The sequence below is a fragment of the Lepisosteus oculatus genome, chromosome 14 (assembly GCF_040954835.1).
Source record: "Lepisosteus oculatus isolate fLepOcu1 chromosome 14, fLepOcu1.hap2, whole genome shotgun sequence".
In the NCBI taxonomy this organism is placed as follows: domain Eukaryota; kingdom Metazoa; phylum Chordata; class Actinopteri; order Semionotiformes; family Lepisosteidae; genus Lepisosteus; species Lepisosteus oculatus.
Window position 1 is genome coordinate 28,449,435 of NC_090709.1, and position 25,737 is coordinate 28,475,171.

The window sequence follows — 25,737 nt, forward strand, 5'->3', positions numbered from 1 at the left end:
ACAACACCAGGTGGGGGCTCCTATGGAGCGGGTGGGGGCGGACGTTTTGGGCCCGTTTCCACACACCGAGGCCGGGAACCTCTACGTCTTGGTGGCCATGGATTATTTTACGAAGTGGCCGGAGGCCTACGCCCCCCCGGACCAGAGTGCCCCCACGGTGGCCGATCCACTGCTGGAGGGGATGTTTGCCAGGCTGGGGGTGCCGGAGGAGTTACACAGTGACCAGGGGCGTAACTTCGAGTCCCAGGTCTTCGCCAGAGTGTGCCAGCGCCTGGGGATCACTAAGACGTGGACCACACCGCTGCATCCCCAGAGCGACGGGTTGGTGGAGCGGTTTAATCGGACGCTCACCACCCAGCTGGCCACCCTGGTGTCCCGGCACCAACGGGACTGGGACTGCCACCTCCCCCTTGCGCTCTGGGCGTACAGGACCGCGGTCCAGGAATCCACCGGGTGCACCCCAGCCTCGCTCATGCTGGGCCGGGAAATAAGAACCCCGGTGGACCTGGTCTTCGGCCCGCCGCCCGAAAATGGGTTGGCACTGCCGGCTGGACTGGACTACGAGTGGGACCTGTGGCAGCGGATGCAGCGGGTGCACAGCTTTGCACGGACCCACCTGACACAGGCGGGGGTCCGGCAGAAGCGGTACTACCACCTGCGCTGCAGGGGACCTGCCTTCCAGCCCGGGGACTCAGTTTGGGTGTACAACCCGCGCCGCCGCAAAGGCCTCAGCCCTAAGCTGGCGCTGTCGGAGGAGGAGCCGTGTGGGGAGGCTCTAGAGGAGCAGCTGGGGCTGGAGCTGGCCGATAGTGGGGCGTCTGTGGGTCGCCAGCCGTCACCGTGGCGCAGCGGCCGCTCACGCAGGGTTCCGCAGCAGTTGGCCGAATACGAGTACAGCCTGAGGGGGGTGTTCGACGTCGGCGAGACGCCAGATGCCAGATGCTTCAGGTGGGGGCAGTGTAACATCCTCGCTTGGTGGTGAGGAGGAAGCGCCCCTAGGCGCTCGTAGTACCGCTGGGCATGCTGGGAGTGGTAGCCGGGGAGAGTCTGAGGGTCAGCACGATGACCAGCGGCTGACCCTACCTGTGTAAATAATGTCCTAGTAATTCTAGTGGCCTGTGTAGTCCTGTAAAAGTATAGTGTGTTGTTAGGTAATTACCACTCTAAATATGTGTACGTGTTCCGTCAGTCTCCTCATGTGTGTGTAGATCCTGTGTTTGGTTTTTGTGTGGTTGTTAAATAAAGCTAGTGCTTGGTTGGTTAACCGCGTCTCCACTGTTCTTTAGTTCTGAAAAGAACCTGCAAACGCTACACAATGTATTGTGAAGCATAAAAGCCAGCTGCATCAATCTCTATTACGCGTCATTTATGAAGGTGTTTCAAATAGCAGCCAGTGCAGTATTAACGCTTTTGGAGCATGTATTACATTGTAAATAGTCTTATTTAAATAAGTTTAAATTCGCACACTGTTATTTAGACAGCGCCAACACAGTCTGAACTCCTACAACCTGTCCCCGCTGAGTAGATCTTAAAGCAGCTGCAGCCAGAGTAGCCGTAATGGCAACAGTGTTTGGAGTTCGGCTTATTTCTTCTGCAGAACCACCGGTATTGGAATATACTGTTCCGCAAAAGAAGCGCTTTCGGTTTCTGATCGTTTTAATTAAGCGCTGCTCTAAACTTTACATTTGCTCGTACTAGTTTCCTCCATGAAAAAAATACGTTTCCCTCATTACTTGATTTCACTTTTTTCTTATAAATAAATAAAACATTTAATTCAATACAATAACCACAGGCAGGAAGGCTCGTTGTCTAAGGCGTTGCGGTCAGTTAGCAGTTTCTCCTGGAGACATTTGTTCAAATCCCACTTCTGATGAAAAGCTTTTCTCGTTAGAGTAGAAACGATAGAAGCCTTAAGTGGGAAAAAAATCACAACATCTCGCATTTCACGTGTTTAATGTTAATTGTCTCAGTGGTTGCCTGGGTGAATGATGGATCTTCTCTCTTGCAGGGTGACGGCAAACTTCTTCAGAGAGGGAGTCTCCAACGTACGGCTTTTCTTTGTCAAGAGCCGAGACAACAGAAACAGACTTCACATGAATTAATTCTTGAGCGTTTATGACCCTCTTTAAAAAGCCGAGAGCAGGCGAAAACGTCATTGGAAATGAGGAAATGCCTGCTGACAGTAAACAGAGCTCACGCTCAGCTGCGAATAAGCGCTCCTCGTCAGTACAGTACTGAGTACCTACGCTTGTTGCGCGGGAGACCGGGATACTTTTCTGTGACAGGGCGCTGGTTTAATTTTTTAACAACCTGACTCCACTTAAAAGTGTGTACTGTGTACTAACTTTCGAACTACTTAGTGCGGTAGAATATGGAGATCATCTCTAGCTCTGAGCTAAACTGCAACAAGAAGTCGTGCTGAACAAAGTCAGAGCTCAGCTGAACGTGTGCTCAGGACACGGGAGCATTGTTGTGGTTCTAATTAGCACGAACTGCAGGGGCTCTGAATCAGAACGTTTCAATTTATCTGTTCAGTAAATTAAAATGCAGGACACGTTAAAATCGGATTATGACTATATAACCGAATTTCCCTCACAGTTTAAAAGATACCAGTAAGGACACACAATTACTGCGAATGCGATACTTATTGGAAATAGTCCCAAAACAAGCACGTATCGCAGCTGGTAGACCCCTGTAATAATTTTGCAGTGACAGAACACTTTGAAGATTTGCAATCTATTTAAATATGAATTTTCTAAATTTCAGTTCTCTTTACTCCCTGGCATAACTGAACTCTCACCTTCACATACTAAAGGCATTACATGCATTAGCTGTGATAATGCTTCTAAGAAACACAGAATGACATTTAGTTTTGTTCCTCATTTCCCCTAAGAAAAAAAAAGGAGTCAATTTCCGCCTGGAATGATTGATGCCCCATCAAACATGTTTTAATATCCCCGGAAGTTTATACAGTAGAATCCTGGTTTGTGGCTTAAATTCAAGGTAAAAAAGACTAAGGAAACGAGTTGGAAACAATGTTGATCTGGGATTTTACTCAGCCGGAACATTTCTCTACATTGGGCAGTATGTGCCAGAGAGCAACTTCTAGTATCCCTTCGATAGCTCAGTTAGTAGAGTGGGGAACTCTAGTGGAAACACTTGGGAATCCTTAGGTTGTTGGTTCAACTCTAGCTTGAAGGAAGGTGCCTTTTGTGTATTTTAATCAAATAGTTAAAATAGTGAATCTGTTTAATTCAGTCGTTGATCAAAAGCTCAATAAACGACAAAGCAGAGGCTCCTGTTCCGAATTCAGCTCCCGTCTGATTGTCTTGTTTTGGCCAAGATCTGATCTATGAATTAAGGGACTACTCTGTCTGCTTTGTAATTCAAAAATACATTTTGTAATGCAAATGTCAAGTTTTTTGTAGATATAAAGGTGTTCTCTGTTTTCAAAGGATAGCTACTTAATTGGCTTTATGATTTGGTATTGATTTTGTATCGTTGTATTATTAACTTTGTGCTTTCTGTGTTTTTATCGTATTGTGGACTTATTTTTTAAACAAATGCTTACAAAGGCAGACACGGCACACATCTGTTTATACCAGCGGTGAATTGTACATTTTTATTAAATACAATCTACTGTGCACTTCTGGGAGTATAACAGGTTTGATATAAAGTGGCAAAAATATAAAAGGGGAAAATACCCCAGACTGCGTGTAAAGGCCTCGTTGTGACTGTTGTTTTATTTTTCGATAAAAATGGCATACTGTGCACGAAATGTTGCAGAAACACAATCTGATATTTTAATAACTTTTATTTTAATAATTTGATAAGTATGAGGCCCTGGATCCAAATCTTCGGTTCTGATTTTTTAAACATGAAATCTTCCCTTCCTCTCGATGTGAGCAATTGTTTTTTTTCACGTTGCGATCGAAAGAGCCTCAGACGCACAGTCTAACAGTAACCAAACCAGAATGGATTCTGCTGGGAGCCGGACTGAGCTCATTCTCACTCCCTGTGCTGAAAACAGAATTATCTCTTCCCCGAACATCGTCTACAGATCACTTGTGTGCTTTTAACCTTCTCGCAGCTACAGGCGAGATTGAAGCTGGAGATGTGAAGGCACCCGCTGGTGCATCTTCTCCAAATTTCACAATCGCGACAGACTTCTCTTTTTAAAAAAAAGTAGATATAGCCCTGAAAAAAGCATTAGCTTTATCAGTTTTTACATTAATCGATTTTGAATCAAATATTATATTTTTGTTGCAATTTACATAATATTAATTATTATTATTGCTTACACTTAAACAGCGCTTTTCTGGACACTCCACTCAAAGCGCTTTATAGGTAATGGGGAATCCCACTACCGCCACCAATGTGCAGCCCCACCTGGACGATGCAACGGCAGCCATACTGTGCCAAAATGCTCACCACACATCAACAATCGGTGGGGAGGAGAGCAGAGTAATGAAGCCAGTTCATAGATGGGGATTATTAGGAGGCCATGACTGGTAAGGGCCAATGGAAAATTGGGCCAGGATGCCGGGTTACACCCCTACTCTTTCAAGAGACGACCTGGGATTTTTAAAGGCCAGAGAGAGTCAGGACCTCAGTTTTACTTCTCAGCCGACGGACGGCACCTGTTTACAGTTTAGTGTCCCCGTCATTATACTGGGGCATTAGGACCCACATGGACCGCAGGGTGAGCGCCCAGCATCAGAAACCAGATGGTACCGTGTGTCGGGCTCGGCTGTGAGCAGGACAATGACGTCACGGGGACAAAGTAGAAAAAATCAAAACAGTTCTGTAAAAGACCTGTGTCAGCTGTCGGTTCGCAGTCTGGACTCTAAATCCATCGATCTGATTTCAAATCTCTCTAACACCTGAGCTGCGGCTTCTTTCGAGTGGTTATTCAGGAGAACATTATGTTAATTGTATAGATGAAACGTTTAATATATTCAGGTGGGTAGCTACTTCAGCATGCATATCTGCAAAGAAACAAGTAATATTGTAGGTTTATTCCATGCTGAAAAGAGAAGAGAGAAAACAAACCTGAAGAAGTTTTCATAGCTGAAACGTTGTGTTTTCTCTCTTCTCTTTTCAGCATGGAATAAACCTATTACTTGTTCCTTTAATATATTGTTCGGTTTAGCTCAAAATGCTTTACTACTACAAGAGAGGATTATAGTATGGAGGATGAGACAAATTTATGATTTCTTGGAAGAAAATGTTTTTTCTTTGCATTCGAAATGAATCGAAACTTTAGTGCGACACACAAACCCTTTGTCTTTTTTAAAGATATAATATTTTTAAACAGACAAGTATAGAAAAAGTTTTTTTTTTACTTAGAAAGTTTGGACGGGGGCGATGTATTACTAGTAGTGGCACTGAGGTCACTATGGTGCTGTTGAGCACCATAAGATTAGGGCCAGTGGTGTAATGTATAATGCATCTGACTTTGAATCAGAAGATTGTAGGTTTGACTCCTGTCTGGCTCATGTTGCTTTTAAACCAATCAGGGTCCTCAGTAGTAGATTTTCTTTATGTAAATTAACTGCAGCTGAAAGCTATAGAAAACACGTTGGGTAAATTGAAATGAACTGTCGAATTGTTTTGCACGAAGCTGCAGACTACTTAACACGGTACTGTCTGAAGGTCAGCTCCTGCTCTGAGCTCAATAGCAATGCAAAACTGTGCATAACAAAGTTGGCGAGCAGCTGAACTTGTGCTAAGTAGTCAGTTCGGTGATGAGGGTTCAGTACTGGCGTTGTTCTAATTAGTACAAACTGCACAGGCTAAATCAGACCATTTCAAATAGTCTGATCAGTGTAGGACAAATTAATGTAGAATTATTACTTTGTCTGTCTCTTGTTTGTATATAAATGAATGTCTCTGACAACTTAATGTTAGTTTTTAATTTAGTTTTAGTTTTATGATGTAGGTCAGGTGTTGACATATGCACAAACTCACGAAATGTCTCAATCCTGATTCAGCTCATGCTTCATGCGAGTGAAGTGATTCCTCCTGCTTCTCGTACAACCATATCAGAACAGAAGCCCGTGTCACCCGGCTCTGATTCAAGACCGACTCACATCTTGACAAGGTGCCCCTTTGGAATAGTTGTCAGAAAATGTGAGAAAAAGAAAGTTATGTACAGTAAGCTCTCACACACAGCTCTCAAACACAGCATTAGAGATTGGAATCTGATTGTAAAAAAAAAACTGCCCGTCTCCCCGGCGTTTAACGGTGCTGTTGTTTTTATTTTACATATTGTTAGCATTTTAATGAATTGTTAAAAGATTTATACACAAATCGCTAAATACGAAACGTAAAAAACCCAACTGTAAGCAATTGACCATTCATATTCCTGAATTTTAAATCCCTGTGTTTATCTGTGTCCAAGTGCCTGGTGCAGCTATTTTGAAAGCATACCTCAAGGAGGACTTTACAGGCAGTCTGGGGTATTTTCTCCATTTTATATCGAACCTGGTATACTCCCAAAAGTGCACAATAGCTTGTACTGTGTGCCCTGTTTGCCTTTGTAAGCATTTATTTAAAAAATAAGTTCACAATACGATAAAAACAGAGAAAGCACGAACTTAATAATATAACGATTCAAAATCAAAACCAAATCATAAAGTCAATTAAGTACCTAACTTTTGAAAACAGACAACACTTTATCTACAAAAAACTTGACATTTGTATCTGTTTTTGCTTTTATTACAAAGCAGACAGAGCAGTCCCTGAACTTAAAGACCAGATTTGTTAAAATCCCTTGTACCAATTTTAGATTGATCTTGATCAGAACACGACCATCAGACGTGAGGGGAATTCGGAACAGGAGCCTCTGCTTCGTCGTTTATTGAGCTTCTGATCAATGTCTGAGTGAAAGTTATTTATTGTCTTTGATTAAAGTATGCAAAAGTCACCTGCGTACACCTTTTAGCTAATAAATTCATCGTACATTTATATCCCATCAATATTATAATTACACTTATATAGCGCTTTTTCTGGACACTCAAAGCTCCCCTCCACCACAACCAATGTGCAGCCATAGTCAACAGAACGCTCACCACACATCAGAGATCAGTGGGGAGGAGAGCAGAGTAATATAGCAAATTCATAGAGGGGGATTATTAGGAGGCCATGATTAGTAAGGGCCAATTGGAAATTTGGCCAGGACACCGGGGTTACACCCCTACTCTTTTCGAGAAGCACCCTGGGATTTTTAATGACCACAGAGAGTCAGGACCTCAGTTTTACGTCTCTGCCATACGGCTGCTGCCATATCACCTTGCAATATATATATTGAAATATTAGCAATATTATCTTGCACTAAATGTAGCTCTAAATAAATGCAAATTTTAAAAAATATTTTAAAATAAATCCTATTCCATATATTGTAACTTTCTGGTATTTAGAATTTTTATCTGAGGATGCAGGGGGAAGTATTATACAACTGTGAAAGAGGCTCGAATTTTAATACAATTTCGATCAAAAGAAAACCAAAATCCGTAAGATTTTACCGTTCAGTTGAAAGATTTGAAGAAACTCTCAAAGAAGCAACTGCAGTTGGAGAGATTTGATTTGAACCGATGTTCGCAGCTGTTACACACAGCTTTTAATATGCGATAGTGAATTTGCAGGTGTCCTGGGGAGGGAAGAGAACTGATATTAAGGAAATACATATTTAAAGGGGATGTAAGTCTGAAATGTGTTTTGTCACATCTGGGTGTTAAATGAATAGTTTTTTAGCATTATTTATTGTGTTTTGACTCTATACTTGTGTTTCTCAGGAGACAGCAGAAATATTGATGTTTACATTTATATTCACATTCCCGGTGATATTGACTTAGGTACTCAACTATTTACTTGTAGTTTGACTCGTGTCAAAAGTTGAAAATCTCTGCAAACATCAAGATGGCTAAGGACGTGCAAAGAAACTCAATCACATTTAGAGAAGGTAATGTTTAGATCGGATTAATTCGAAGTGTGTCTCTGGGTGCGTTTGATGTACGAACGTTGTGTTTAACTGAAGCACACCCTGACTGAGTGTGCCATAGAAACTGACACATGTCGTATTTTTCTACATTCACAGATTTTTGGCTAAAGTAAAAAAAAAAAAATCGTTGTCATTTTCTTGCCAGCTGGCAGTAATTCTTTTGCACTGATAACAAAGATAAGCATTTTAGCTTTCGCAATGTGTGGAGTTCTTGAAAAACAAGTTGTGCCAAAAACGAAATAAACACCTCCATTAAACTTAATGCAGAAGCATGTTGTCTATAACAATAAATGGTGCAAGAAAACAGGAGAAAACATGCACCAGGAAATGTTGTGTTTAGAAGAAGTGAGTTAACATGAAAAGTGACCTAATTTACCGGAGCAAATGCTCACCTAGCAAGATCTGCTTTACTACAAGAGAGAAGTAGAGTGAAAGACATGAATATTTCACGCTGCTGTAGAACAAAACGCTTTTTTCTTGGAATTCTAAATCAATTAGATATTCAGAGCGACAAATAAAGGCTTTGTCTGCTTAAAAGTGATGATTTTTTAAAACTGATAAAAATGTAGAAAACACGTTTCTCACTTAGAAATTTAAGATGGGGGTGGGGTATTACTAGTAGCGGCGCTGAACTCACCATGGTGCAATTCATTTACGTGACGGGCTAGTGGTTTAATGGATAACGCGTCTGATTTTGGTTTATTAGATTGTCGATTCGACTTCTACCGGGGTTGTGTGATTTAAATCAGGCTCCTCAGAAATAGATGTCCGTTATGTAAATGAACCGCACCTGAAAGCAAACGGTGGGTCTGGGTTCCTTTCTTTCCTGCATGAAATAGCAAATCGTTACAAAAAAAAACACCAACTAATGTTCAATAGCGTTAGTCATTTAAGTAAACATGAATATACTGTAAGGTCTTGGTACATGGGAGTTGATTTCAACCACAATTAAAAAGGGCAAATTATAATTACAGGCTTCAGACACTTTTTCATACAAAAGTGACCAAACACTCCCTAACTTTCAGGTTTGCTTGAACCTGTAACAGAAAGGAGTCTGAAACTTCCATTCTCTGATGTTACTGTCTCTAAAGTCGGACGTGATGTTTCGGGGATGTGCAGTGTGCCTTTTCTCTTGTCGTGTTCAAGATGATTCGCTGCATACGCTCCTGACTGGGTGTTCTGTACTGCGCTGTTATTTCGTTCAGATTACTTATGTGGTGGACAGATAAAACCCGAGTGGGTGGTGTAATTTCCGGGTTCGGCACCAGCAGCACCTGCAAACACATCAGCTGAGCTCGACGTGATTTGAACACGCAACCTTCTGATCAGGAATCAGAGGCGCTACCGTTGGGCCACGAGATCACTCGCCGCAAGTGCTTTTAATTCCCCCAAAGAGAACAATCAGCGTCCCTGAAAAAGATTTTTTTCATTCTCTCCTGTGAGGAGCGCCGCTCTTCCAACGAGGGTCTCTTCTTCCCAGACCACAGATTATTCTTTCCGTCCGGCTCTCTCACAGAGAGCAGACACACCGTCTCCACTGATGTGTTTACTACATCTATAGATCTGACCCCCTACAGCCCCGATATTCCTGGACAGGATATTTACCACCAGCCACGTGAACTTCTCGAGGAGCACAATTAACACAGAATCCTCTCTCCATTTAGCAAATAACAGAAAACACTGTTTACCTGTCAAGACAGAAAACCAGGCTGCTCCAGGTGAGGCTTAAACTCACAACCTCGGCATGACTCCACTGATCATGTCATTTTACATGGCCTGAACCAGGAAAGAGTTTGGAAGTCAAGAAGTTATGGTGTTGTTTTAATACTTGCCTACTCTTTTAATTTTTCGGTCAAATCTTTTATTTGGGAGTACTTTCAATTGATTTTAATCCTTGCCATGGTGCATCTTGAATAATGTTCTTATAGGCTTCAGTTTGGAAAAGTGCGCTCTTCAGAAGCTACCGAAACCGCTAATGGTTACATAACACTTAATGCAAAAGCAACGGTCGTGTTTGAAAAAGAATATTACTTGCTATGAATACAAACACTGTTACAGGAGGCGTGTTAGGGCTATTTTAGCTTAGATAATCAATTCATCTTACATTTCTTCTCCATCTATATCAACAGCGTAATCGCTACTGAGCGCTAAAGGCAGGTCCTGGCAATACAATCTTCTTTGGAAAACATTTTTAAAACTATTTCCACTACCATCCGTAAAGTAAAAGATACCAATTGCACGCAACTAATAAAATCTCTTTTCCAGGGACGTTGTAGCTAGATGCAAATTACAATCGAAAATGTATCAGCTTTAAAACTTTCTTTTGGATCCACAGGATGATCAGCATGAGCCATCAAAGAGCCTGTAGCTACAAGAAGGTTAAAAGCGCACAAGTGATCTGTCTTTGGTCAAATGAATTGCTGGAGCAGTAGGACGCAGAACAATATCTAGCAGCTGTAGACAATGTTCGGGGAAGAGATAATTCTGTTTTCAGCACAGGGAGTGAGAATGAGCTCAGTCCGGCTCCCAGCAGAATCCATTCTGGTTTGGTTACTGTCAGACTGTGCGTCTGAGGCTCTTTGGATCGCAACGGGAAAAAAAAAGAACAAAAAACATTTGCTCACATCTTGTGATTTCCACGAGAGGAAGAGAAGATATCACTTTAAAAAAATCATAACTGAAGATTTGGATCCGGGACCTCATACTTGTCAAATGATTAAAATAATAATTATGAAAATATCAGGTTGTGTTTCTGCAACATATCGTGCACAGTACGCCATTTTTTCTAAAAATACAGTAGATTGTACTTAATAAAAATGTACAATTCACCGCTGGTATAAACATATGTGTGCTGTGTTTGCCTTTGTAAGCATTTGTTTAAAAAATAAGTTCACAATACGATAAAAAACACAGAAAGCACAAACTTAATAATATAACGATACAAAATCAATACCAAATCATAAAGCCAATTAAGTACCTATCCTTTGAAAACAGTGACATTTGTATCTACTTTTGAATTACAAATCAGACAGAGTAGTCCCTTAATTCAAAGATCAGATCTTGGCCAAAACAAGACAATCAGATGTTAGCTGAATTCGGAACAAGAGCCTCTGCTTTATCGTTTATTGAGCTTTTGATCAACGTCTGAGTGAAAAAGATTCGCTATTTTAACTCTTTGATTAAAGTTCACAAAAAGCACCTTCTTTCGAGCTGGAGTTAAAACAGCAACTTATGGATTCCTAACTGTTTTTAATACAATCCACAGCACTACCAACTGAGCTATCGAAGGGATCTAAAGCGCTCCTCTCCTCTGGCACATATTGCCCAATGTAGTGAAATATTCCGGGTGATTAAATTCCAGTTCGACATCAAGTTTCCAACTCGTTTCCTTAGTCATGTTTACCTTGAATTTAAGCCACAAACTAGGATTCTACTGTATAAACTTCCAGGGATGTTACAAAATGTTTGATTGGGCATCAATCATTACAGGCGGAAATTCACTCCTTTTTTTTCTCGAGGCATCATATTAAACATTTCATTTGGATCGAGAAGAGGATCACCATGAGAAACAGAACAAACTGTTTGATTCCGTCTTTATTGGGAGCTGTATCACAGCTAATGCATGTAAAGCCTTAGGTGTGCGATAGTGAGAGTTCAGTTATGCCAGGGAGTGGGAGTGAAGAGAACTGAACTGAAATTTAGTAAATTCACATTTAAATAGAGTGTAAATCATCAAAGTGTTCTGTCACTTAAAATGTATTACAACACTACCAGGAGTGGGGATTGAACCGACGTGGACACTTGTCCATTGGATCTTAAGTCCAACGCCTTAACCACTCAGCCATCCTGGTCTACAGCAATTTGCTGCTCAGTTGTTTAACATTTAAATATGATTCCACAATTAAAAAGAATTAAACCGGCGCCCTGTCACAGAAACGTGCCCCGGTTTCCAGCGCAACAAGCAGGGGAACTCAGCACTATACTAACGAGAAGTGCTTGCCCGGAGCTGAGCGTGAGCTCTGTTTACGGTCAGCAGTCATTTCCTCTTTTCCAAAGACATTTTCGCCTGCTATCAGTAATTAATGTCGGTTTGAAGTCTGTTCCTGTTGTCTCCGCTCTTGACGAAGAGCAGCCTTACGTAGGAGACTCCCTCTCTCAAGAAGTTTGCCATCACCCTGCAAGAGAGAAGAGCCATCAACCACCGAGGCAACGACTAAGACACTCAACATTAAACACATGACATGTGAGATGTTTTCTACTTAGGGATGTTATCGTTTCCACTCTAACTTCTTTGTCAGAAGTGGGATTTGAACAAACATCTCTAGGGGAAACTACAACCTGAACGCAACGCCTTGGACCACCAGCCATCCTGCATGTGGCTCTTAAATGGAATGATATGTTTTATTTATTTCTACTTGATGATAAGGGAAAAAAAAGTTAAATGTAATTAGGGAAATGTCTTTTTTCATGGGGAAAACAAGCCTGAGCAAATGTAAAGTTTAGAGCAGCGCTCAATAAAAACTATCTGAAACCGGTAGCGCTTCTTATGCGGATCAGTATATTCCGATACCAGTGGTTCTGCAGAACAAATAAGAAAAGCTGAACTCCAAGCACTGTGTTGCCATTACTGCTACTCTGGCTGCAGCTGCTTTAAGATCTACTCAGCGGGCACAGAATGTTGTATGAGGTCAGACTGGTTTACGATGTCTAAATAACAGTATGCGAATTTAAGCTTATTTAAATAAGAGTATTTAGAATATAATACATGCTCCAAAAGCGTTAATCCTTCACTGGCTGCTATTTGAAACGCCTTCATAAATGACACGTAATAGAGATTTATGCAGCTAGATTTTATGCTTCACCATACATTGCAGTCAGGAAAATAAATCAATTTTCTTTAACACCTCTGGATAAAATTCTTCTGTGGAGCAGGTTTCAGACCTCTGCATACAGCGCCCTTGATGTCATTTTATTTTTACAGCAGCAAGCATCCTGAAAGTTTTTTTTAATATTTGTTATTTGAACAACAAAAATACATATAATACAAAAAAGAGCACATATGACGTATCAACAACATCGTCAGGGGCACGTGGTATAATCCAATTACACTTTCTGAAAAATCTACTGTCCATGCAAATGTACATGCTGATCTACAGGGTTCTTTTCTGCACTGAGCTGCTCATTTGAAATCCAGAAGGCAACACAGACGCGCTCCTATACCAAGAATCTTATCTGGACCACCTGGGTAAAAAAACAGGAAACCTAAGCACTAATCTATACTGACAGCTTTTGAAAAGGAGCTCTGTAATATGCACAAATACAGTACAAAGACAAAGTATAAATACTCCATAGGTTTAAAATTCAGGAATATGAATGGTCAATTGTTTACAATTGGAGTTTTTATGTTTCGTATGATTTAGCGACTTTTTTACAACATGTAAAAAAAAACAGCACACCTAAATGACAAAGCCTTAGAGCTACAGAGAAAAACAAATTGCATTTAAAGTAATTTTAAAGGCTCGAGATAACATTGCACTATAAACGCAAATGTTTGTCTTCTTTGTCGCACTTACGTTTTGTTGCTTTAGCAAATTTCATGCAGTTTATTTCTGACACAAGACATAACAAGCTTGTGTATTTATGACAAAAAAGCAGGGAAACAATTTTCATTGACCTTGAAACTAAAATTGTTAAAAAGTAAGTTAAATGCACATATAGTAAATATATTTTCTCATATAATGGTGTGTTTTTTTTGTCTAAAAATCGTTCATGAATGGTTTAACAGACACTTTGCATGATTAAAAAAATATATTTATGAATCTTAACGTTTTATACAATAACGTTTTATTGTGAACATGAGCCCTGTTTATCGATATCAACAATACAGTTCTGGATTTTATTCTGCCTTCCTACACACATGTGAATTTTCTTTCACACAACAGCTCGCATGTGTGGTAGCGTATTAGCGTCAGGGATAAAAAGAATGATGTTGGCTTTTAAATGATAAACCATTTGCGTTTATACAAAATCAAAATGTGTTGTCGCAGACATTGGGACATACTCTGTTTAAACACCTGTCGTTTTCTCTTATATTGGCTCCTGTGCTTCGGTCCATTTGAGAGAGAAGACACTGAAAAAGTCATGTGAAAGTGGATTTTGCACCTGCGACAGTGCTGTAGTGGTATCATACAGACACCCATACAAATCCATCACAGGCTGGAAGCTCTGGAAGGCAACGTAAAATATTGCTCTGTCTGTTGGTGGATTAGGTATGCATGCTACATTTCAACGCAAAATGCAATGTAAAAAGATCAAATTTGATTCAAAATCGATTAACGTAAAAACTGATAAAGCTCATGTTTTTTATCTAGTTTTATCTATATCTATATCTATTTTTTCAAAGGTCTTAAAAAAATGTTTATCGAGATTGTGAAAGTTAGAGAAGGTGTACCAGCGCGTGCCTTTATATCGCCAGCTTCAGTCTCGCCTGTAGCTGCGAGAAGGTTAAAAACAAATCAGGTTTCTACAGTATGAACTTCCGGGGATATTACAAAATGTTTGATGGGGCATCAATCGTTTCAGGCAGATATTGACACCTTTTTTTCTCGAGGGATCATATTAAACATTTCATTAGTATCGAGAGGAGGATCACCATGAGACACAGAACAGTTTAATTCTGTCTTTATTAGAAAGTAGTGTTTGTGCTACATTAAAAATATTTTCATGGAAATATAGAAGTTGTGATTTTTAAAACTTATATTTGAATCGAAATGTGGTTTTGAGTTAAATATTAGCGTGTAATGTAATTAGTTTTTGTGTTTGTCATTACTATATATATATATTCCCATGTTACTATAATTTGTAGCTGAAGTTTACTAGTTGTGTTTTTTATGATATATTGTAATAAACAATATTGTAATAAACATTATCATGTTTATTACAATATTGTATAAAATGCATAATTTGAACTACATATTTTTCAGGTGTGAATAATTGTATATTTTCAGAATAAATTTCTAAACCAAATCATTGGCTTGATTTACTCGTTTCTACACCTATAAGACCTATCTTTGATGTATAATAGACCTTTTATACATCAAAGGTCTATTATACATCAAACCTTTTATACCTTTAACTATATAGGTATAATAGTCCTCTAAATGTATCCGTATAATAGAACTCCAACCATTTATGTATAATGGACATACTGTATAATCAGAGATGTCTAATTGACTTATAATGATATACATATATTAGAATTTCATTCTAGTCCCATTAAGGGACATTTTGAGCTGTAGAAACATTTTATCATTCCGTACTTTCCTGTGCAGTCAGGCCAGTTCCACTTCAACTGCGCCCAACAACGGAGGTCGTTTTGAAAACAACGAGAGTAAAGGGACACTGCATGTCTGCAGAACATCACGTCCGAGTTTCAGGACAGTAACATCAGAGATTGGAAGCTAGGGAGTTTCAGGTCTGTTTTTTATTATAGGTTCATGAAAGTCTAAATACCTTTGCAAGAAGTTTTTCAGAATCCCAGTCAAATCCAGTACAATTGCTGCACAGATCTGCATTCTACAATTAGAAAACTGTCCGTTTAATCAAACACGCCTCATAAAGCATTTTTAAAACAGGAATGCGTCTTTCTATAAAAATAAAATGACTTGAAGGGTGCTATAAGCTAAGGTGTGAAAGCCTGCTCTACAGAAGAAGTATATCCAGAGGTGCCAAAGAAGTCGAGGTTTCACCTCGTGAGAGAAAGCATCTCAGAAAACGAAGTTGCAGTCGCTTCCATGCGTCTTAACACCACTAGGTCAGACAACAAGAGCTGAAGAGCCGCTGTCGAGAGTAACGCGGCCGAGCGCTCTAAGGAGCTGGATTAAAGCTCCAGTCTCTTCGGGGGCATCTTTTGGGATTACACCACTGCTACGTATCTCCTTGTTAAAAATCCCTTTTTTTGTTGTTGCTGCCTCCAGGCGATGTAAACAAGATTCAGAAAAAAATAATTTATCCATCCTTGGTGGCACGGTGCCCAAGTGGTAAGGTGTTGGTCTTATAAACCAAAGATTGTGGGTTCAAGCCCCACCTGTGCCTGTTTCATTTGTCACCACTCTCCTTTAGTTTCAAAGTCTTTAAAAAATTTGCAATGTAGGAGTTTCTATAGTAAGAAGAACATAACTGTCACCAGTGATTAGTGTTCGTGCATATCCTGCCCTGTTTCTTAGTCGACAAAGCCTGTCTCTCTTCACACCCATCTTTCGAATGATCGTCTCAGCATTGGGAAGGAACGTGCGTTTGGTACAACCCCCACTCCATGGTCTGATCACAAACAGATCGAGTGAGCTGTCAGTCTAGGTTGGAAGTACCGTTCAAAAGCACTAAAAATCTGACTTAGGAACGAGAAGACCGAGTTTTTTTTTTAAACGAGTAAACGATAAAATTATATAAGTAGTGGGACAAAACATTGTCTGCCTGCAAGACTATGTCATGCTAAACGCTACAAATTGTGTTCTTCCAGTTGTGTCAATCGTCCTAAAGTTACGGAAAATCAGATGCAACTGGTGCATTCAGCATACATTTCTTCAGGATAGTCGAATGGTTTAAAATAACGATTTCATAGATTCGTGTCTTTTAAGCTTTGTGTTCAGCTCTCCAAATAGAGGCGCGGGTTCAAATCCCACTCCCGACAGTAAGCCGTTTTACCCCGTCTTACACTGTTCCAGTCTTGTTGTGCTCGCTGACAATCACAATAGGAGGAAAATGGAGAAACTGCTTCACAAGAACATAACGGACAGAAAAAAGCTTCATAAACACGTGAATGTGATTAGCAGCAGTAAGGTATGCATTCAAATGTTTAAGGCAGATTTATAAAAGCAGCAGAAGAAAGGTGCAGCACAAGGCAATTTGTGAGAATTCATGGGTTTTTATGTGGCTTGGACCCCCTTTTCATTTTCATTTTCAAACTTCAGAACCGAATAACAAAAAGGTTTCATGTAAGACCGTTGGAAATACCGGTTTCATGATGTATTCGGCGAACCTGAATGAAATATTTTAGTGCGTGCTCAAATGCGAAGAATTAAAAAAAAACCTGGAAAATCAACTCTTGCAGTAAATGTCATAAATTTAAAGCGTGTAGTCTGCATGAACAGAGCAACGCAGCAGTCTGTAAAAACGAAGCCACAAGTCCTCTTTTATCTCGGGCAGTGCATTCCAATAAGATGGCTCTGCAGAAGACATGAGAAATGCCGAACTCGTTGTTGCCATTATTGCTACTCTTGCTACTGTAGTTTTAAGCTCTAATCAGCGGGCATGTACAGTTGTACAGGAGGTAGACTATTTTGCGCCATCAAAATTCCATTATGTGAATTTAAGGTTTTATTAATAACAGCATTAACTATACAATGCCCGCTCAAAAACCGCTACCCATTAGCTTAAGAAGCAGCCGTGTTTTAACAAAGTGTGGTATTCAAACAGTAAATGCTGAAGTATTTAATACTTGTGAGCAGATCTTCCTCGAGTCAGACACACTCTTGCTCGCCCGATGCTTTCAGAGCAATATCTGAATCGAGGCTCAAAATGGAAAGAAAGCTGAATCAGGCAATGGTCATAAGGCACTCTGGGTCACTGTACCCTATAACGTCCTGCTTGCACTGTCCTACTAAAAGCTTAGAGGGATCAGAAAGGACACAAACAACCCTTGAATCCACAATCTTGAACTTAAGGGTCGCCAGCTCTACTGGCTGCGCCTCTTTTGCTCCTCTATTACAACAGTAATATAACTAGCGTTGATTCAACATAGTATAGTAGGCTCAGACTTTGAATGCAATGGGCTGGTGGCCAAGAGCTAAGTTGTCGGTCTTCTAAACTTACTGTGCCTTCCTTATTCACCGCCATGTTATTTTATCTAGATTGTCAAGTAACTTGCAAAACGTCTCTACTTGTTACTCTGTCTCAAAATTGTAGAGAAAAGTTATCTGTTATAGCCTTAACAGAATGCAGAAATCAAATATATGGGATTTGTTAAGAACTTTATTGTCTTTTCACAAATTACTACAGAATAATACAAAGAAGACATTTTATAGTCTTATATTGAAACCATGAAACCTATGCACACATTCACAAGAGATTACAATAGAAAAACGCATTTGCTCCGGAAAATTAGATCACGTATGATGTTAAATAATTTCTTAAAATCACACTAAATTGCAATCTTGAAACCAAAATTAGAAATATTGAAAACAACCTTTGTTCCCCAGGAAGAAAAGCTGTATATTTGATTGTTAATATACTAATAACAAAATTATTACACCATGTTCGAAAAATGTATATCAAGACTAGTAAGAAGACAAGATTTTACAGAAATATTAAAAAACGATGCAAGCATAAAAAGTAGATATATTAAAATCAATTAAGTTTTTTTTTGTGTCACGATTATAGTCCCCCCTCCTTAAGGGTGCTCCAGCCCTTTCACTTTAGACTTAATTCTGTGCACCTGATCCCTTTTCCCAGCCCACCTTAAAAGCCAGGCGCCGATGCTCATCCTGGCTCTGCATCTGGTTTCCGCACCGTGCGAGTCTGGGACCTGGAAGCGCCTGGTCCTGTTAAGGTTTTAATTTCTGTTCCCGTTCCTTGTCCGCCGGTTCCGACCCGGTTCGTGTTTTTAATTCCTGTTTGGAAGGATCACCTGGCTATGGACTTATTCTTGTGTTTTGGATTCCCTGTATGGATTACTTTTGGATTGTTTGCCTCGGCCACACCTTCCCCGTGCACCAGCGCACTTTGGACACGCCCCCGTTTTCAGCCCCGTATTCCTGCATGACCTTTTCCTAGTGTTTCCCACTTCTTCGGATTGTGTCGTCCGCATAGGGTCCGGAAAGAACTGTTCGTTACATTTTGTTTTTGAGAAATGGGCGTGCACACATCGGAAGACACCAACGTTTGTCTTCGTCAGAGTGTGTGTATAACAGTTTAACACAAAAGGTTTTTAATTGTGATTTTGTTTAAATTCAATAAATCATCTATCAAGAAATAAAGAAATTGTTTTATTTCGTAAACTATAAACCATGAAGAGATTTACAGGTCATGTCCTTCGCTTTGTAGGTAAACAATCAGTCTTTTAACTTAAGTGTTCAGCATTCAAGTGGATGGTTGTGTTTCTTGAATCTCTTGTGATCTTCAAAAGTCATTGTTTTGTCCTTCATGTTTTTGAATTGTACCATGGATATTTTACACGTTCTCTTTATCATTTTTCTTCCCATACGGAACACGTTCAAGGTGTTCTTGTCGCTGTGCTGGATGTAGATAATCTACACAAGAGCACATGTAACAGTACAGGACACGCAGTGAGGAGCTCACGCAGTTTTCAGCTCAGTGCGGAGTCCAGAGGGAGGACTCGCTCGCTGAACGAGCTCTCAAGAAATCCCGTCTGAGATTAAACAGGTGCTTCTTTAACAGCCAAGACAAATCGGAAGACCTTCTCTGGCTTTCTTGTAGATAACGTTAAATTAGTTAAAATCATTTGATAGTTAACAAGACTAAATGCATTGGAAGTACCTTTAAAGCAGTAGAGCAACATTGTAGCACTTCGAGAGTATCTAGATTTTATTGTATAAACCTGGCTCTCTCTGAACACAAGCGAAGACGTTTGCTATGTGAGGGTGGTAACAAAACACCTAGAAATGCTAGGAATTGAACCCAGAACCTCAAACTTGCAAGGCATGTGCTCTACCACCAAACTACACCCCCTGTAAAGCAAATATAACTCTCTGCACAAGCAGTTCATCACAGACAAAGAATACCTGCAGTTGCCAGCTTTTACTTTTCCTTTACTATAGAGTAAATTCATGGGAACGAAGAAATAAGGATGGGAAAAGAATCGCATTAAAGCTTCTAGTAACTGGGCACAAATGAATCAGTTATACAGTCATTGGATGTCTGTGTCTTCATAACTTTTAAGACTTTAACTTTAACTTGTGCCTTTTCCTAAAATATTTACCATTTGTAGTGACTCTTTCATGTCAGATATTGTCAGTTCCTCATCACCGGAATGACTTTCAGAATAGACAGGAAATCTGAAGTCCATCTGGGTTGATGCACTGTCTGGCGAAAAAGCCAAGTGTTGAAAATAACATACCTAACCATAGATTGAAACAACAAACCCCCATCAGAAAATATTGTAATAATGTACCACTTCAGTTTCCTCAACGACGTGTTCCTCATTCAAAGAGGCCATCTTCGCGGCAGTCAGTGGCTGGTCCAGACAGCTCAGTCGGTAGTTTATGCCAGACACCCCAGCTAATTTTAAGCATAAACACTTTTAAATTGGTTGGGGTGCTATAGTAGACCCCAACCACAAACCTCATGATTTGGGGGAAGAAAAAGAAAATTATGTGCAAAATTATATCAGATTAAAAAATGTAAAGCTTTTGTGGAATGTTTAGATCTTTACATTTTACTGACAACTTCTCTGCAGTTGGAACTGCTAGGTCATAAAAGGGTTGGGGTTCATATCTCTAAAAAACACATCTCTCAGAACTTTACGGTTTCGGGCGTGGACAGTGAAGTGACCTAAAAACCTACGTAAGGACTTGGCTTGCAGTGTCCAAGTCTGTCAGTCTTGGGAGATATTTGGACTTCAGAAAAATAGAACAGTGGCATGCAAAGAGCAGATATAGACAGTGGAAGACTCCCTTTTTTGAAGCATTTGATGGATGACGATGAATTTTTCTTGGGTATGTACATTCGTCTTATTGAAAGTGAAATTACAGCGTTGCTAGCGAGAGCGTGTCTCATGCATCCATATCGTTTCCATTACATGCAGCAGATATACACCTGACGCAGGTGACAGGCTCAACAGGGAATAAATCTGTGGTGTTGTGAGTTGTCAGAACTCTCTGGCATCAGTGGGTAAGAATTACAACCGTGTACATCTGTATTGTGGACAGTGTCAGAGTCTGGGTATAAGCCAATGGCTGTAGCGAACATAAATGGCATCACAAGTGTCAGCTACAGAGAACTTAACACCATTGCTAACGAGATGCCTATTCATTTCCATTAGATGCTTCTGTTTATACAACTGCTGCAGGCAGCAGGCTCAACGGGGAATTAATGTGCGGAAGAGAAGCAGAGCATTTCTAAATAATCTTTGACAAATGGTGTGTATTACTTAAGAGTTGTCTGTGATGCATTATAAAACACACTTTTATCAATCACATTTAAAGGGGAATTTAACTAATTAAAAAAATGTCCTGCTTACGTAAAGACACTGCTCCGGCTTCAAATAATGCTAGTGAGCCCAAAACATAAGGCACAGCACAACCATGAAAAAAGGTTAGTATTATTTAAGCGGTGGCAAGTTGTATTTTAAAACACCTCTTTCATCAGTTACAATTAAAAGGTTACCCCAAAACAAACATGAACTTGGTTCTATATCACTTAAACAGTTACTTCTTTTGGAGGAATGTTAACATAATTAAAAGTTCCTAGTTAACTCAGTTTTCTGTTTTTTATATATTCAGCATTGCTGACTAATCCTTAATACCTATTTCTTAATCACACAGATGTGGCATTTTTGAGAGTGGAAAAAGATGTGGGAGAAATGGGGGAGCAGACGCTAGGCCCAGTGGAGAGCATTTCTTCATGGAAGGCTGTAGTTAACAAAACACTGTCCGGATTAAAAACGTGCCAGACCTTTGGATAGAACTAGTAGTGCGTTTAGAGAGTTGCCAAATGGTAATTTTACCATTGGTAAGTGTATGAGCTGCATAGCTCAGTTACTAGCTATGGTGAGCACTAATGAAATGGGTAAAAAGAGAGAATCTGAGTGCCTAAAATCTGTTTATGCAGATGTACAACCGATCTACCAAAAAAAGTCCAGTCGTTTCCCACTTTCCTTTTTGACATAACTTCTACAGAGAATGCAGCTCTATAGGCAGCATTTCACGACCTGGCAATGGTGTTTTATGGTACAAATGCGCTGAATGCTGATGGATGTAAATGACTAAACATGAGATTTTAAAAGTGGTTTAAAGACCGACCCCTTACCAACATCAAGCGTCAGTATGTTAATAAAAGAATTTAGCTTGCAAAAGCATTTTTGTTGAGACACAAAAGATTCAAAGACACAACATTCCACATGACGAACCCGATCCACACAATGAGAATGCTGGGGCAGAAAATAATTTAATGGTCAGGGGTACTGTAGTAGAACCTGATAACGATAACTTTGAAAACCGAGAGCTGGTTATGATTAACAATGAGAATCAGGATAGTGGTGGTGGCAATGTGAATAGACACCCCTCACTTTTCCTGGAACTTGTGCGACATTATGATAGGACGTATAATTTAATAATAATTAGTAATTAATCATTTTAAAGCAACAGGGCACTATGAAGAATTTCGTTTTGTTAATCTTGACAGAATAGACTCATGTACAGGCTATAAATGCTGTGCATGGAACAGTCCAAAGAATATTGGATGAATGTTTGCCAAGTGTACTGTAGGTCCTTATGACTTTGTACAGTTGCGTTTGTCTTCCGGCAGCTATAATAACCTGCTTTTCTCGCTCAGAAGGCAGCCCGGAGAATAAATGCTGCTGATTTTTTAAATTACATCTCAAGCCTCTTACAGAGCCACACAGAAGTTCTTACAGATGACACAGTGGTCACAGTGGTACGGAATATGGAGGGCGGTGACCGCAGAAGGTTTAAATCCGTTTTGTACAGTAGGGTAATTGAATGGAAACAAGCACATCTTATCGCCTTACGTTATCTGGACAGGAATCTGTTTTGCAGGTTGTGCGTACGGCTTGGTGAATACTGGTAGTAGCAATAAGGAAAAGTTACAAGGGGCTGAGCAGTTACACTGCAATTTGGGTTTTTCAGAGAATCAGAAAATTAGCTTGTCAGATGTTGCAGCTTTTGAAATGCATTTAAAGGTGCTCATTAAAATTTTGTACCATGATCAGGGCCAGTGGAAATATTTTACATAGGGTCCCACGCCGCTTAATCTAAAATACTTTTTGATAAATAAATAAATGAAAAGGTATATCCTTTTGTATTTTATTTGTTTTATTGGGTTGTCTTTATCTATTTTAATGACTTAGATGAAGATCTGATCACATTTTAGGTCAAATGTATGCAGAAATTCAGACATTTTAAAGGGTTCACAAACCTTCTAGTACCACTGTAGTTATTTTATTTTTATTTTGTTGTGTCCATTGTCCCCTGGCTCTTGACCTGTGAATGCACAAAGGAGACTTTCAGGCAGGGGGCTTGTCCTGAGCCTCTGTGAAAGACCCACATGCTCTCATGAATAACTGCTCCAGTAGCACATCACCGTACAACTACAGCTTAAAGAGGACCTCCACCTCAGTGTCCTCTACAACTGAAGGGACATCACCACCTCAGAGACAATCTCAGTTTCCTCCATCTCCAGCTGGCTTCCACAGACTGCCAGAGGAGGAAGAGCCCCAGCTGACAGAGGACAGCAGCAGCATAAGAATTCTGCCTTAAGCCAGCTGTGCTGACAGTACTAGTGTCAGTAACCTGAGCCCCTGGGCCCCTATGCTGACAGGAGTGACCAATAATTTAGATTGGTCACTCTAAATTGACCAGTTCTCTTTCTTCTTTTTTTCAGCATGGAATAAACCTATTACTTGTTCCTTTGCAGCCTACGCATGCTGACGCAGCTACCCACCTGAACTACTACCGCCTACAGCTGCCGCGACCCACTATGCATTCCTCCAAATCTTTTTCTAGATCTCTTCGTCATACATTCTCTTCCTCCCTGGGCCACTTGCCTGCTTCTCTCACTAAACCAGCATTCCGTCTCTTCACAGCTATCTGTTCCAAGACCAGGCTTTCTAACCACCTTCTATTCCTTTACAGATGTCGTCGACATAATATCATCCCTAAAGGATTTCGCCTTAAATTTAATACCTTTTCTTTTGACTCTGATACCACCCAGAGTAACACTCAGAGACTTCTAAAACAATTTTCTAGGAAACTAATGCTCTCTACCATTTTCTCCCTCAAAAAACAGATTATCCTTTCCGACAACAACATCAAAGAGGCTAAGGAATTTCTACGGCTTACAGCTCCACATCATCTTCCCTTCATAACTAACCTCATTAGATCTCTCAACTCTAAACTCTACCAGTTTCTCACTACAGAGAAGGACAAAAAACTCAGTCATCTTCTACAGAAGAAAACCATCAACACCCCGAACACCCTCACCAACCCTAACCTTGTTGTCACCATACCTTCTGACCTTTCCCTTTCACAGGATGAGCGATCCCTCCTCAGCAAAGGGCTCAGTTTTGTACCAGTTCCCAGGAAGCTGGACATCCCCCAGACCAATGTCGACCTTAACCGCTTTTACCACAGGATCCGTCTCAGAGCACATTTTGCCGACAATTCCTCTTCACAGGCAGCTGATAACAACCCGGTTATTGATGTCATTAACAACATTAATCCCAAACAGAGCTGTTGGACTCCCTCCTCTGGCCGTTTTCCACCAGTTGATTATTTCATCAACCAATGCACTAATCAAGCTCCCAAGGCACTCTCTATACCCAGTAAACATAGGTCTAACCTCACCCAAGGAGAAAATCAGGCGCTCCAGTCTCTCCGCAACAGGGATGATATCGTCATCAAACCAGCGGACAAAGGAGGTGCTGTTGTGGTGTGGCGTAAGGATCTATATATCTTTGAAGCCTCTAGACAACTAACTGACACTTCTGCCTACCTCCCTCTCCAACAAGACCCTACCACTGACTACCAAAAGGAAGTGGTATCCACCATTTCTCTTCTTATCAGCAGTAATGAGCTCCCCCAGGAGGCAAACCGGCTCATCATGGAACATCCACAGGTATCTCAATTTTACCTCCTCCCCAAAATCCACAAACCGGACACCCCTGGACGCCCCATCGTATCAGCATGTAACTGTCCAACTACTTACATCTCAGCCTTTCTCGACAGCCTCATGAGACCGCTGGTTGAAGATCTTCCCTCATACATCAAAGACACCAACCACGTGCTCCAACTTTTTAATGATTTCCAATTTCAGGGTACCGAATGCTACATTTTTACCATGGACATCACATCTCTGTACACCGTCATTCCCCATAATGACGGCCTTACAGCACTCAAGCACATGCTGGACAAACGCACAGTGCTTGAACCACCCACCCACACCCTGGTACGCCTTGCAGAATTGGTCCTCACACTGAACGCATTCTCTTTCAATAATCTTTTTTACCAACAGGTCAGTGGAGTTGCCATGGGCACCAGAATGGGACCCAGCTATGCCAACATTTTTGTCGGCTGGGTAGAAGAACGCTTCTTCGCTTCCTACACTGGCTATGTCCCTGACCTCTACAAACGATATATTGATGACTGCGTCGGTGCCGCCACATGCTCCAACGATCAGCTTGAGTTCTTCCTGCACCATTTCACCAACTTCCACCCCTCCCTCAAATATACGATTAACATATCTTCCACTACTCTTCCGTTTCTAGACATCCACTTGTCTATCAACTACCCCCGACTGTCCACTTCAGTTTATTACAAACCCACGGATTCACACAGCTACCTCCTGTACAGCTCATTTCACCCCAACCACACTAAAAACTCTCTTCCTTTTTCACAGTTCCTTAGGTTACGACGATTATGCAGCGACGACATCGACTTCGAGAACCAAGCCCTCGAAATGTACTCATTTTTCATCAACAGAGG

At 40.6% G+C, this 25,737-nt stretch overlaps 1 protein-coding gene and 2 non-coding genes across 3 annotated transcripts in view; 2 read left to right on the plus strand and 1 right to left on the minus strand.

Moving 5' to 3' along the window:
- LOC107076200 (antigen WC1.1-like) overlaps window positions 1-25,737 on the plus strand; it is a 455,354-nt gene that overhangs the window by 287,668 nt on the left and 141,949 nt on the right. The gene's annotated exons all lie outside the window — the stretch shown is intronic.
- trnal-uaa (transfer RNA leucine (anticodon UAA)) lies at window positions 11,771-11,853 on the minus strand. The gene has a single exon. It is a non-coding gene; the product is annotated as a tRNA-Leu (tRNA).
- On the plus strand, window positions 16,025-16,096 carry trnai-uau (transfer RNA isoleucine (anticodon UAU)). Its single transcript has one exon. It is a non-coding gene; the product is annotated as a tRNA-Ile (tRNA).